This window comes from Mus musculus, chromosome 5 (assembly GCF_000001635.26).
Source record: "Mus musculus strain C57BL/6J chromosome 5, GRCm38.p6 C57BL/6J".
Lineage (NCBI taxonomy): Eukaryota > Metazoa > Chordata > Mammalia > Rodentia > Muridae > Mus > Mus musculus.
The window spans coordinates 149,067,397-149,081,783 of NC_000071.6; the positions used below are offsets into that span (position 1 = coordinate 149,067,397).

The 14,387-nt window shown below is 46.3% G+C and overlaps 1 long non-coding RNA gene across 2 annotated transcripts; it reads left to right on the top strand.

Annotated features, from left to right (window-relative positions):
- The first annotated feature begins 416 nt into the window (after positions 1-416).
- On the top strand, positions 417-1,849 carry Gm30078. 2 transcript variants are annotated; one of them, XR_868722.3, is made up of 3 exons: positions 417-544; positions 983-1,121; positions 1,374-1,849. It is a non-coding gene; the product is annotated as a predicted gene, 30078 (long non-coding RNA). The 2 variants fall into 2 exon arrangements; XR_377258.4 differs by having other exon boundaries at positions 1,378-1,849.
- Positions 1,850-14,387: the final 12,538 nt, after the last annotated feature.

Sequence of the window (14,387 nt, forward strand, 5' to 3'; positions counted from 1 at the left end):
TTAAGGGCCGAGCCACTTCTCCAGCCCTTAAATTTACTTTCTGATCCATCAAAGGGCTGTGCACTTTGCCAAATGCTAGATTTCAGTAGTGGTAAAGCCTTGCTTCCTGCCCAGGTAGCCCCAGCCCAAACTGTCAAATCTGAAGCCTATGTAAAGGCAGTGGGAGAGGACAGGCATGACTGACACCCAGGGCTGGTGGCCAAGCTCCACAGCACTTGTTCACCTTAGGCTGCTGCCAACCCTGTAGGCTGGTCCTGAGGCCACGGAAGACTTGGAAGGTGAGAGGTGGGAATCGCCTCAATCCGCCACAAAGGCTAACCACAGCCAGCCTTCTAGGTCTTCAGGAGTGTGAAAGAGACCTCAGCCTTTCTCCGGAGCCGGAAGAACTCCTAGCACAGCTGCTCAGCCATTCCCTGAGCTGCTGAGGGAACTCTGTAGCCGACCTGACAGTTATCTTCCTGCTCACGTGGTACATTCATTCCCCAGCTTGCAGAGAGCCAAGTCAGGAATGTCCGCTAGTAGAACAAGGGCCTCATCACCCCAGGTACTAAGCTTTTAGTTTAAAATGCTTAGTAAATTGAGCACTCCCCAGCACTAGGAACTCGGGGATATGGAGTTTAAGGGCAGCCTCGGGTATGTAGCTAGATAGTCACAAAATGAAACAAGACAGACATCCCAAACAAAGACAGACAGACAAAACCTCGGGGCATGGCTCTGTTAGACTTGCACTGGGCCAGCAGGACAGAAAGAAAACACCCGTGACAAAAACAAAGGACAAAACAAAAAAACAAAAACTCAACCCCAAACCACCAAGGACCCGAAGTGGCTTTGGGAGTGGAGGGGAGGTAGCCCAGGACCCGCAACAGGGTCCTGGTTGTTCATAATGGTGTTAGTGTGAAGAAAAACATCTGCAACAAAGCTCGCCTGCCTTTTGTAAAACACCGCTGTGGGTCCCATTCTGAGGTTTCCTTTTGACTTCCAGGAACGGAAATGAGGAAGTAGGAAGAAGATACCACAGCTTAGCGCGTTTCGGTGGGAGTACATCAGCGCAAACGGACCTCAGAAACTGCCGTACCCCCTGATGGTGCTGGACCGGTGACTTTGTGTCTAGGAAATATTCAGTAATTTCGTTTTCTGTGGGTTTTTTTTTTTAATTCTTTCTTCCTTTTTTCCCCCCCTTTAAGGTGTGTTTCTGTTGCTATGCTGCCTAGACTGGCACCCAACACCGAGCCTTAAGTGGCTCTGCGGCTCAACCTTCTGAGTTCTGGAGGATGGTGCTAGCTGCCAGGCCGTCCAGGGTCCCCTGTGTACACGTGGGGGTGAGAAGATCTTCCAAAGCCGGTCCTGAGTCCTGACCTTTCACTTTTTTTGAGGCAGGGTTTCTCTGGTTTCCGCCGCTGTGCTGTGTACTTCGGATTAGCTGGCTGAGTGTTTCTGGAAGATTCTCTTCCCTCTGTCTTCCAGTTCACCGTAGGGATGTTGGGACGACAGATGTCCACCACACCACCACCACATCAAATGTGCGTCATGGAGATTGCGGGGAGATGAGCAACCTTTCTCCCCGGCCTTTATTTGAGGAGAGGTCTCATGCCTCATGGCTCGGCACTGAACTGTGTAGTCCAGGATGACCTGGACTCTGGGGTCCTCCTGTGCCTCCCTCCAGGTCCTCAGAGTGCATGTGTGAGCCACTGGGTTAATGTACCACTACAATGGCTCCTGCCTGGTAGGTGCGCCTCAATCTCTGAGCCCCATATTCATAACCTTGACCTACCTTTATGGGATATTAGTGTCATATCACAGATAAATTGTTGTAGACACCAGGTTTACTGCCATGTAATAATATACATAATATCTTATCAAGAGAAGACCTATTTTTAGAAGGAACCCTGATTTGAAGAAAAGTGTGTGTGTGTCATTAATAAATAAATAAATAAATAAATAAATAAATAAAGGGGCTGAACAAATATACTATGAAATGTTAATAGTATTCATTTTTTTGGCAAGAGACAATCTATATTTTTCTCTTTAGAATTTCTACGTTTTTAGCCAGGCAGTGGTGGCGCACGCCTTTAATCCCAGCACTTGGGAGGCAGAGGCAGGCGGATCTCTGAGTTCAAGGCCAGCCTGGTCTACAGAGTGAATTCCAGGATGGCCAGGGCTACACAGAGAAACCCTGTCTTCAAAAAAACAAACCAAAACCAAACCAAAACAAAACAAAATTCCTACATTTTCTACAATCCTAGCACTTAAGGGTGAGGGGAAGGAAGATCAGGAATTCAGGGGCATCCTCTATTACACAGCAAGTTTGAAACCAGCCTCGGGTGTGTGTGACCTTGCCTCAAAACAAGGTAAAAAGAGGTTATAAAGAAGTTATCTTTTTTGTTTGTTTGTTTGTTTGTTTGTTTGTTTCGAGACAGGGTTTCTCTGTGTAGTCCTGGCTGTCCTGGAACTCACTTTGTAGAACAGGCTGGCCTCAAACTCAGAAATCCGCCTGCCTCTGCCTCCCAAGTGCTGGGATTAAAGGTGTGCGCCACCACCACCCGGCAAGAAGTTATCTTTAAAGAGCCAGGCAGTGGTGGCCATGCCTTTAGATGCAGCACTTGGGAGGCAGAGGCAGGCAGATCTCTGAGTTGGAAGCCAGCCTGGTCTGCAAAGCAAGTTCCAGGACAGACAGAGCTACACAGAGAAACACCCTCCCCCAGTTTAAATTGAGGCTTAAACCCAGGGCCTCAAGCAAGTTTTCTTCCTCTCTACCATATTCCTAGCCCTTTGACCTTCCTCAATTTTATTTTATTCTTTTTAAAGCTTGACAATTTTATTAGCATTTAAAGGAAAAATCCCCAGGGCAGGCAAGCTGTAAATCTCAGCTGAATGTCTGTGCTCTCCAGCCTGACTCCTGGGGTACCCTGTGGTCAGAGAGGGCCCTTGAAATAAGACATTCCCAGCTTAGAATCTTGGTTCCATACTTCTGGCCCTGTCAGCCCTGACAATGTTCAGGAAACCTTGGATTAATTCTCCAGCAGGCGCAGGAGGCTGAGGCAGGAGGATTTCCAGAGTTAGAGGCCAGCCTGAGCTACATACAATGAGTTCTAGACGATCCTGGATTCAAAATAAGACCTTGTCTAATAATAATAATAATAATAATAATAATAATAATAATAATAAATTAGCAAAGAAAAAACAGACAAAAAACTAAATAGTTCTAAAAATCGGATATAATTTTTCTACCACACATAACCCTACTGCTTTAAAACTTGATTAATTACAACATTTGCTTTTAGATTAACAACAAAACCTTCCCCAGGCCTTCAGAACTAACTCTATAATGCAACAGACCTCCTCTCTTGCTTCCCTCGCCCCTGTACCCTCAACCTTCACCAGTGGGGACTTGGTACTTTTCAGTCTTTGGTTCCTGGACAGGGTATTTCTTTGAACTATAATATCCTTTCCCTGTCCCGGGGATGTTAAAGTCCAATCTGCCCTTTGACCCTCCTTGACCTTTACAATTGTCAACTCAGTGAGCCTTCTCTTTGTTTTGAATTTCCTGTCATGTTTGGTTACCCTTTTCCAAGGGCCCTTAGGGTCTTGTAATAACAACTTATCATTGCACACGTTATGACCCATAGTAATATCTTACATAGCTTGTTCTGCCGGTATTCTTGTCTCTAGTTCCCTCCCTCCCTCCCTCCCTCCCTCCCTCCCTCCCTCCCTCCCTCCCTCCCTCCCTCCTTCCCTTCTTCTCCTCCTCCCTCCCTTCCTTCCTTCCTTTTTTGAAACAGGGTTTCCTTTCCGTGTGAAGCCCTGGAATTTCATGGGGAGACCAGGCTGGCCTTGCATTCAAGAAATTCAATCTACCTGCCTCTGTCCTCCGAGATCAGACGAGATTGGGTACATTCGGGGTGGTATGGCCGGTAGAATGCCTCTGTCATCCATGTGCTAAGATTAAAGGCATGTGCCACCAGATCTGGCTCTCTTTACAATAGCTACTAATGACAGTAAAAGTGATTTTTAACTGTTTTGTTGTGACAACCCATTGCATTGCTTGATCTTCAATTTGGTTTGTTTTTTGTTTGTTTGCTTTCGTTTTCTTTTTTGGGGGGACAGGGTGTCTCTCTGTAGCCTTTGTTGCCCTGAAACACACTCTGTAGATCAGGCGGTCCTCAAACTCACAGAGATCCGCCTGCCTCTGCCTCCTCAGTGCTGGGATTAAAGGCAGCATTCTCCGCCACTGCCTGGCAATCCACTGATCTTTAAAGGATCTGGGTTCTAGTCTCAGCACACACATGGCGGCTTACAATCACCTGTTAGCTCTAGTTCTGGCAGATCTGATGCCCTCTCCTGGCCTCCTCAGGCAACTGCAGGGATATGAACATACCACCAGGCACACAAATGTAGAAAACAGAGCTTAAAAATTAGGTCTACAGGGGCTGGAGAGATGGCTCAGCAGTTAAGAGCAATGGCTGCTCTTCCAGAGGTCCTGGGTTCAACTCCCAGCAACCACATGATGGCTCACAGCTATCTGTAATGGGATCCGATGCCCTCTTCTGGTGTGTCTGAGGACAGCTAAGTGTATAAATGAAATAAATAAATCTTTAAAAAAAATTAGGTCTACAAGAAGACAAAAGACATCGAATTAACATAAACAAAAATTGAAATATGAAAATCAAGAGACAAGTGAAAATCAACAAATATGTCTAGAATTCCCTTCTCTTCATGGACTATCAATGGTTGTAGGGACATGGAACAAAACATAGCTTTGTGCCTTAACTTTTGCAGGTTGAGAACAGTTGTTGTCAGCAACTGCACAGAGGTGAATTTTATCAAGTTGGTTTCTCTCCAAACGATCTGGAGCAGTGTCTTTACAAACTGTTGCTTTAATTTCTTTCTTTCTTTCTTTCTTTCTTTCTTTCTTTCTTTCTTTCTTTCTTTCCTTCCTTCCTTCCTTCCTTCTTTGGGGAGGGACTTTTTGTTGTGTGGAATGTTCTCGTTTATAAGTTTGTGAACGCATTTGGGTCCTTTCATGTATCTTATTAGAACTCTTTACATTCCAAACAGCAACAGCAGGCTCCTTTTCCATGCTGGAGAGTGAACTCAGGACTTTACATGTGATGGTCAAGTGCTGTCACTGAATTCTTGGGTTTGTCTTTTAATTTTAAAAAAATTTAATAAAAAACTTAGATGTATTATTTAATATTTTATAGCCATGAGCATTTTGCCTGAATGTTGTGTGTATGTATGTGTGTGTCTGTGTATATATGTATGTGTGTATGTATATATATATATATATATATATATATATGTATATGTGTGTGTGTATATATATGTGTGTGTGTGTGTATATATATATATATATATATATATATATATATATATATATATATATATATATGTGTGTGTGTGTGTATGTGTGTATACACACACACACACACACACACACACACACCCCGTATGTGGCTGCTGTCCATGGAGGTCATAAGGGGGCATCAGGCCAGGGCTACACAGAGAAACCTTATCCCAAAAACCCAAAACAAACAAACAAACAAACAAAAAGTCCATCAGATCTTCTGGGGTTGGAGTCACAGATGGCTGAGAGCCAACAGGTGGTCTCTGGGAATGGAACCCTGGTCCTCCGCAAGAGCAGCAGGTGCTCTTCAGAGTCGAGCCAACTGTCCACCCCTTAATTTTTTTTCCAAAAGCAGATTTGTTTAATTCTACGTGTATGAGCATTTGCTGACACGACTCTGCCTGTCTGCGACCCAGTGTAGTCAGGAGAGAGCATTGGATCCCCTGGAGCTGGAGTTAGAGGTGGTTGTGAGCCACCACGTGCTGCTGGGAACTGAACCTGGGTCCTTTGTGAAAGCAGCCAGCGCTCTTAGCAGCCGAGCCTTCTCTCCAGTCCCTCAGTTCTTGGTGCTTTGAGGCAAGGCATCACTGTATAGCCTCGGCTGGTTCTGAGGCCTGTATGTAGCTGAGACTGGCCTCGAACCCCCAAATTCTAGAATAACAGCATGCCCCACAATAGCTTTCTACATGATGTCATATGTGCAGCAACAGCAATGGTTTCTGAGGATAAAATACAGTTTTTCCTGCATATCAGATATTTTTTTAAAAAAACCAAAAACCATAAACTCCCTAAATGCGCTGCTTTTCTTGGGTAGAATATTCACTTTGAATTTAAAATATGTTATTGGATTCAAAGAATTCTACCTAGGTTTCAGACTCAGATAAAACCAGTTTAGACATGCATAAAAATCCCCCAGCCTAACGGGAAGGGTGAGCGGGAGGGGGCTCCCAGGCTGGAGCTGGTAGAACTCAGAATGAGCCGAGTCAGCCACAGAACCCAGAAAGAATCTGCTGCCCTGTGTCATCTGCATCCAAACCCTGATGGCTCTCATCCAGGCTGTGGGGCCAGGTTGCAGCTTTCTCCCGCCCCCAGGTCTGGCTCCTGCTTTGTATACTTGGTGACCAAAGCATCCAAGTCCTTGGGATTTATTGGAGCTGATGGCTTTGGGGAACACGTATTTTTCCCTCTCAACTCCAAACACCAAAAGGCATTTCTTTCAACACGCCAGGGGGAAAATAGCAACTAAGAAAATCAACAGTCGTCTCTCAGGCAGAAGAATGGATTTGGGGAGGTTTGTCTCCACAGACCCTGCCTATCTTTTAAAAAGAGCAGCCATATTTTTTTTTCTTTCAACTTTATTAAGAAACAATGTATTGTTTGAGCAAGGTGGTGTAGCTATAATATCAGCACTGAGGAGGAATCATGCATGTAGTTTCAGGGCAACCTGGGCTACATAGCAATGCTCTGTCTTTTAAAAAAGGAGGGGGTTTAGAGGAAGGAAAGGAATGTAAAAGCTTTGACAGGTTTTTACAGTAAGTTCTTGGGGCTGGAGGGATGGCTCAGTGGTTAAGCACCAGCTGCTCTTGCAGAGGACCTGGCTTCAGTTCCCAGCACTCACATGGTGGCTCTCAGCCCCCGTAACTCCAGGGGGTCTGATGGCCTTTTCTGACCTTTACAGGCACTGCGTCTCTGTGATACACAAACGTCGATGCAGACAAATACCCATACGCATAAAATAAAAAGGAGCAAAAACCTAAAAAGAAAAGTGTTCTGGTCTAAACATTATATAGCCACACGCTATCTTCATCACAACAGATAGATTTATTTATCCCAATTAGAAGTTTCAAGAACGTGCTTCTTTTATTATTATTATTATTATTATTATTATTATTATTATTATTATTATTTTGAATGATTATACTTGGACTTGAAAGAGCAATTTTTTTTATCTGCTTTGGTCTTGAATGAGCCGCCTAAGTCCATAACGTAGCGTCACACAGGTCACCATCTGCAGGTGAGAAAGCAGATGCCACACAGGGCAATACACTTCCAGGCAAAAAGTTTCCTTTCTTTTTTGCTAGGCTTCCTGGTGCAAGCTTGCTTTGCTGATCCTTTCCAGAAAACCTCTCTTTTCTGGAACCGAGGCAGGAGCATCATAAACTTAAAGGCTTGCCTGTGCTACAGAATGAGTTCAAGGTCGGTCTGGGTAATTTAGTGAGGTTTTCTATTAAAGCATGGTTAAATATTTTTTTAAACTTGTTTTTATCTGTGTGGATGTTTAGCTGCATGTACGTCTGTGTATCACACTGCAGGCATGCCTGGAGCCAGAAGAGGGCATCACTTCCCTTGGATCTGGAGTGACAGATGGTTGGGTGCCAGAAACCCAACCTGGGTCCTCGGCAAGAGCAGCCCTATTGAACCATCGTTCCACTCCCTGCCTCAAAAGAAAAGCAAAGGAAAGACTGGGGTTACAACTCAGTGGCAGAGCTCCTGTTCTTGGGCTCGGTACTAAAAACAACAAAAGTGAAAATGAAGACATGCTTACAAATGCTCAAAAGAAGACAGAAGGCAGCAATAGTGGAGATGGTGCGGTATCCTTCCAGGGCCACCGTGGGAGATGAAGGGAAACAGTGTTCTTTACCAAAGATTCCGATAAAGCATCGGAGTGGAGAGAGGGTAGACCTGATAGCTCAGCTGAGTGGTAGCATCCTGGAACGCCTTACACTCCAACTCGCAATGTGAAGCCCACCAGGACCTGGACATGTTGCTCGAGGGCATATCTTAGTTACTGTTCTATTGCTGTGAGGAGACATCATGACCAAAGCATTTAACTGGGGGGCCTGGTTTACAGTTTCAGAGGGTGAGTCCCTGATCATCATGATGGGAACCAGGACAGCAGCCATGGTGCTGGAGCAGTCACTAAAAAATTACATCTAACCAGCTGGGCAGAAGCAAAGAGGGAATGTGGTTGGGCCTGGCATGGACTTTTGAAACCTCAACATCTAGTCCCAGTGATACACCGCCTCTAATAAGACCATACCTCCTAATGCTTCCAATTAGTCTGTCTTAGTTAGGGTTTTACTGCTGTGAACAGACACCATGACCAAGGCAACTCTTATAACATTTAATGGGGGATGGCTTACAGGTTCAAAGGTTCAGTCCATTATCATCAAGGCAGGAGCATGGCAGCATCCAGGCAGGCATGGTGGCAGGAGGAGCTGAGAGGTCTACCTCTTTATATGAAGGCTGCTAGCAGAATACTGGCTTCCAGGCAGCTAGGATGAGGGTCTTTATAGTCCATACACACAGTGACACACCTACTCCAACAGGGCCACACCTTCTAATAGTAGCACTTCCTGGGCCAAGCATATACAAACCGCCACCAAGTTCACTGACTGTGGACAAAGCATTTACATATATGAGACTATGGAGGCCATTGTCTTTCGCTTCAGACTCTGCTCATTTCTCAGTTTAGCCTTCCATCCTGACCCACTTGCCTGACCCAGGGGTTGAGTCCTCCATACAGGTTCCTCCCTCCCTCAGTCAGCAGGTGATGTCTGTGGCTTCTGTCCTTTTAGTGTCTGTCACTTCCCCCAATTCTTGGGCCACCAGTTCCTGCTTCAGTGACTCTATTGACTTCCACTTACTTAACACACCTGGGTTTCTCTGTCTCAGAAGGCTCCGAGTGGCTTCCCATATACAGGTGACACTTAACATGGGTCATGTTCCCTTTCTTCAAGGATCTCACCATGGCTCCCTGGACCCTCATGAGAGTTCAAACTCCTTAGCACAGCCCCCAGGCCCTGCATGCACAGGTCTGCTGCTCCTCCAGCTGGTGTCAGCTCCCAGCAGCCACTGGGAAGTGTGTGGGGGAGGAGTCAATGCCTTATCATCCATTCCTTTCCTTCCTCAGTCCCTGAAGAGAATGTGCCTCTCACTCTTCCTGCCTTTCCTCCTGGCATCCCTTGTGTGGTGGTTTGAATATGTTTGGCCCAGGGAGTGGCATTCTTAGGAGGTGTGGCTTTGTTGGAGTAGGTGTGGCTCTGTTGGAGTAGGTGTGGCTCTGTTGGAGTAAGTGTGGCTCTGTTGGAGTAAGTGTGTCACTGTGGGTGTGGGGTTTAAGATCCTCATCCTGGCTGCCTGGAAACCAGTCCTATCCTAGCTGCCTTCAGATGAAGATGTAGAACTCTCAGCTCCTCTTGTACCAAGTCTGCCTGGATGCTGCCATGCTTCCCACCTTGATGATAATGGACTGAACCTCTGAACCTGTAAACCAGCCCCAATTGGTCCTTATAAGAGCTGCCTTGGTCATGGTGTCTGTTCACTGCAGTAAAACCCTAAGTCACCTGGGCTTTGGGGACAGCCTTCTCCTCTGTGCCCAGGACTTTGAACCTACTGTCCCTTCCTGTCCTGTTCCCACCGCCTCCACCTCCCCCCCCCCCGATGTTGTTTGTGGCCTTCAGTTTGTGTCTGCTTGCCATTTTTCATCCAGCCTACCACCTGGCCTCCAGGAGTCACTTGATCCATGAGTAAATGTTTAAACGTGATAAAGAGGAGAAAGTTCTGGAGAGGTTCGGGTCTAACACTGAGCTGGCTCCCTACTGCTTCCTGTCCCTCTGTCCTTCATCGGCAGATGCTGTGTGTGTTTGCTGAGATGTCACACCGTTACCCCATACATATGTACAATTATCACATGGTAAAAGCCAACAAGGAGGGAGCGAGAATGGCCAAATCGAGCTCATAGAAAAGTGGGATTGAGTTTCTGATCTCTTACAGTCTTCACCATCCTTGTCACCCCTTCCTCCAGCTGCCCCACCCCCCCGCCCCCGGTCAGGACCAGGATGCACCTAAGAGTTTGGCCACTGTTTGCTGTGCTGAGGTCAAACCCAGGGGTGTGTGCCAGGCCAGGCAAGCACCTGTACCTCTGGGCTACAGGCCCAGGCCTGTTTGTTTTAAACATGCTAAAATGGCCTGTACTTACAGATATCTTTTAAAACATGTTCAAGGCAAACATGGAAACGGAAATGCACAATTCAGTCCTTAGTTCTGTGGCTGACTCTCAGTTCGGGAGACAAAGTGATAAGTAGCCAAAAAGATCTCTTCCAACTGCTGTCAGTGTTGAGGTTGAGGTGTTGCTCAGTGGTGTGGAGCTTTGTCCAGGTCCCACCTGTCCCCCATGCCTCAAGGGAGTTTAATGGGAGACCAAGGAGAGACAAACATCATGGAGCAAGGACTGGATGCCCTGTCAAAAACATTAAAATGCACTTATTTGAACTCCTTCTTAGGATGCATAAGGGGCCTTCTGAGATGTGTTGGGTACAGCAATCCGGGCTGCTGCTGTCATCTGAGGTCCACTACGTGGTGGAGGTATCTTCAGGCAATGAACAGGAGGCTCCAGTGTCCCACATACCACCATTCTCAGAGACAGTCTCCCTAGAGATTCTCTAAGTGAAGTCAAAGTAACAGAGGAAAGGACAGAGAGCCTGCAGTGGGTCACACTGGAAGGGGGGGAGGAGGAAGGGGAGGAGGAGGAGGGCTGTGATGGATTATTCAGTCATGGAAAGCACAGGTAGGGCAAGCCTACGAACCTAGAACTATAACAGAATATAGCAGAATTCCTTAGAACCTGGTCTACTCTTACAATAGGTGTTTGTTTGTTTGTTTGTTTGTTTGTTTAAGGATTGGAGAGAGAAGCCAGGCAGATGCTCTGTATTGAGCTACACTAACATTTAAAAAACCACCGGGGAGGCTGGGAAGATTGCTCAGCAGTTAAACACACAACCTGCCCTTCAGCACCTGTGTCAGGTGGCCTGTAATCTCAGTTCTAGGAGATCCGATACCTCAGGTACGTGCAGAGACACATGCACACATAACTGAGAATAAATATAATAATTTTTTAAAAGAAAAAGCACTCTTTGCTCTTTCTTACACCATTGAGTAGTGGTTTAAGAACTCTGTGGAACTTCGGGACACAGGTCCAGCGTTCTGTCAGAGAGAAAGCTAATGTTTGTTCTGCAGAAGATGCAGGCAGCCAGCATCTGCCTGATGTGGGGGTTGGGACCAGAACTCGGGTTCTCTGCAAGAGCAGTTGGCGCTTTGAATTTCCCCAGGCCCTAAATAATGTACAGTCAGGGTAAGCCAGTAGCATTGTGTCCTATAACTTGGAAAGCTTGAGACTGACTTGTAAAGCAACCATGGTCTGGCGCTGAATAGCCGGTGAGAGGCAAGCAGGGTGCTGGCCCGAAGACCTGCCTACACGAACTCATTTGGGTTTCTTCCTCAGACCGTCTAGTCCCTTGGAACTCAAGTGACTCATGGCCAGCCTCATTTGCCACATTCCTTCCACACTGACGATTCAGGCCAGTTCCAGTCACTCGAGGAATGCTGAGGGCCATGGAATTCTCCAGCACTTCTTGAGTGAAGAGAGCGGCTGTGCCTGGAAGTGGTGTGGGCCCTGGGAAATCCCAGGACAGCCTCCCCGTGGTCACTACCCAGCATAGATCCTGGGGCCCGCTACGTTCCCAGGAAGGCTGAGTGTGGGAACGACCTCAAGCATTCTCTTCCTGCCTCTCGGCATTATAGAAGCTAGGAAACCAGCAGAGGTTCCCCTAACCTGTTGGACAGGAAGGGCCAGGCAGCTTAAGCTTGCTGGAGGCCTCCTGCTGCCCGGATCTGCTTAACGGGCTCTGGGCTCTTCCTTCCCCGCAGAGAGGAGGTAGCACCGGTCAGTAGCCAGGACGAGGCTTCTTTGACCAGACCTCCGCGGGAAGTAGCAGTGAATGCAAACTTGAGCTCTGGTGTTCTGAGAATGGAGTGGGAGGTGGCGTGCGGGTGGGGTGAGGCACCAAATGCTTCAAGGAACACAATTTATATTGAGCATAGTAGTGCACACTTTTAATCCCAGCACTTAGGTTGCAGAGGCAAACAGAGCTCTGTAAGTTGAAGGCCACCCTGGTCTACATAGAGAGTTTTGGGCTAACAAGGGCTGCATAGAGCATCTCTATCTCTAGACAAGCAAGCAAGCAAGCAAGCAAGCAAGCAAGCAAGCAAGCAAGCAAGCAAGCAAGCAAGCAAGCAAGCAAACACAGTTACTTAAAAGAAAAGGAGGTTTCTCTGCTGCCGCTCCTGAGGGCGGGGATACCGCGCCTGAGGGCGGGGATATCGCTCCAATGCTTCTTGAGGAAGGGAAACCCTGGCCACCTGGTTCTTCATGCCAGTGTTTTGTACTTCAGGGTTTGTCAACAGGACTTTGCTATCCTCCTGCCTCAGCTCCCTGAGTGTCATCGTGCAATGTTTGTTTCTTTATCAACTTTAAGTGTCTACCTCTTCCTAGTTGTAGTACAACTGACACTTTTATACCCCTTAGCAAGAACTTTGGTATATGGAAATTACTGGTCATTTGCTTTGTTGTTATTGTTGTTTGAAGGGGCCCTCCCAGTTAACCCAACCTAGTCTCAGATTTCCCCATCCTTGCTGTGGTGGCCCACACCTTTAATCCCAGCACTCTGGAGGCAGAGGAAAGTGGATCTCTGTGAGTTTGGGGCCAGCCTGGTTAACATAGCATGTTCCAGGACACCCAAGAGAGAAACCCCGTCTTGAACCCGCCCACCCGCAAATCCTCCATCCTCCTGCCTCAGCTTCCTGAGTTCTGGGACTGTAGATGTGAATCACTGCAGTTGGCTCTACTGTGCTAAAGATCTCCCTGGAGGAATAATGTCACATCGGTCAAGTGCTAAGCCTGCACCGTGACATTTTTAAACTACAAGGTAGTCAACAGAAAGATTATGTTTTCCCCCTATCGTTCCTTGGTGGACACATTTTGAAGATAGGATTTGCAAAGAAGGCTCATGTTCAGCCTTCTTATGTGGGTTCCTTCAGGCCCTCCTCCCTAGCCACTAACCTGTGGTTATGCGCACGTGTGTGCCTGTGATGTGAAGGATGTGACTGGGAGCAAGAGGCAGCGTTAAGTTTTTCAGCAGTAGAAAAGCGAGTGCATTTCAAATGCTGCTATTCGCTAGCAGGTTCTTCTTTAATGTGCGTGAGGTTTTGCCTGTGTGTAAGCATGTACACCCACCACATGTAAGCTGGCTGGCCACAGAGGTCAGAAGAGGGCATTGGATCCTCTGGAACTGGAGTTATAGGGGGTTGGAAGCACTATGTGGGTACTGGGAATCAAACCTCTTGGGATCAAATTCTCTGGTCCTCTGGAGGAGAACATGTCCTTTTAACATCTGAGGCATCTCTCCATCTCTTCCCCCCCCCCCCCCCGTATTCTTTTTTGATTTTGGGGTTGTTTCTTTCTTTCTTTCTTTCTTTCTTTCTTTCTTTCTTTCTTTCTTTCTTTCTTTCTTTCTTTCTTTCTTTCATTTTTTGAGACAGAGTCTCAGTGTAACTCTGGCTGACCTGTAACTCCCTCTGTAGACCAGGCAGGAACCAGGCTGGCCTCAAACTCCAAGATCTGCCTGCCTCTGCCTCCCACATGCTGGGACTAAATATGTACGCTGTATACCCAGCTCTTTAGTGGTCGTTGGTTTTTACTATTTTACATCATTTGGTCCTTTTTTTTTTTTTCAGTTGTCATCATAGCAATTCTGGTCCATATTTTGATGCTAGAGTAAATAATATCCAAATTAGAAAATAAAAAACAATGCTATTAAACATATTTTTGGTTTTTAAAAAGTGTTTCATATTTTATTGCATTTACTTTATTTTATCAGTAAGATATAATGAGTAGTGTCCATTTTGGCCACCATTTGGCATATCAACTATCCAGCATATACGTTTGTATAGACAAACTGGTATATGTGGTTGGATCTAATGAAGGTTGTAAATAATACTTTGGCCAAAAACACTCTTTGTTTGATTTTAAATTATTGTTTTGCATGGAAAATTGATTAGAAAAAAATGTTTCTTTCACCGTGCAGTCCTCCATCGAGCCAATAAAGAACTTGTTTGGAAATAATTCACAGCTTCTACAACTCCAGAGAGTATAATTTTTCCCCTTTAATTAGTAGCTTAGACTTTTTTTTAAGCCAATGCCAAA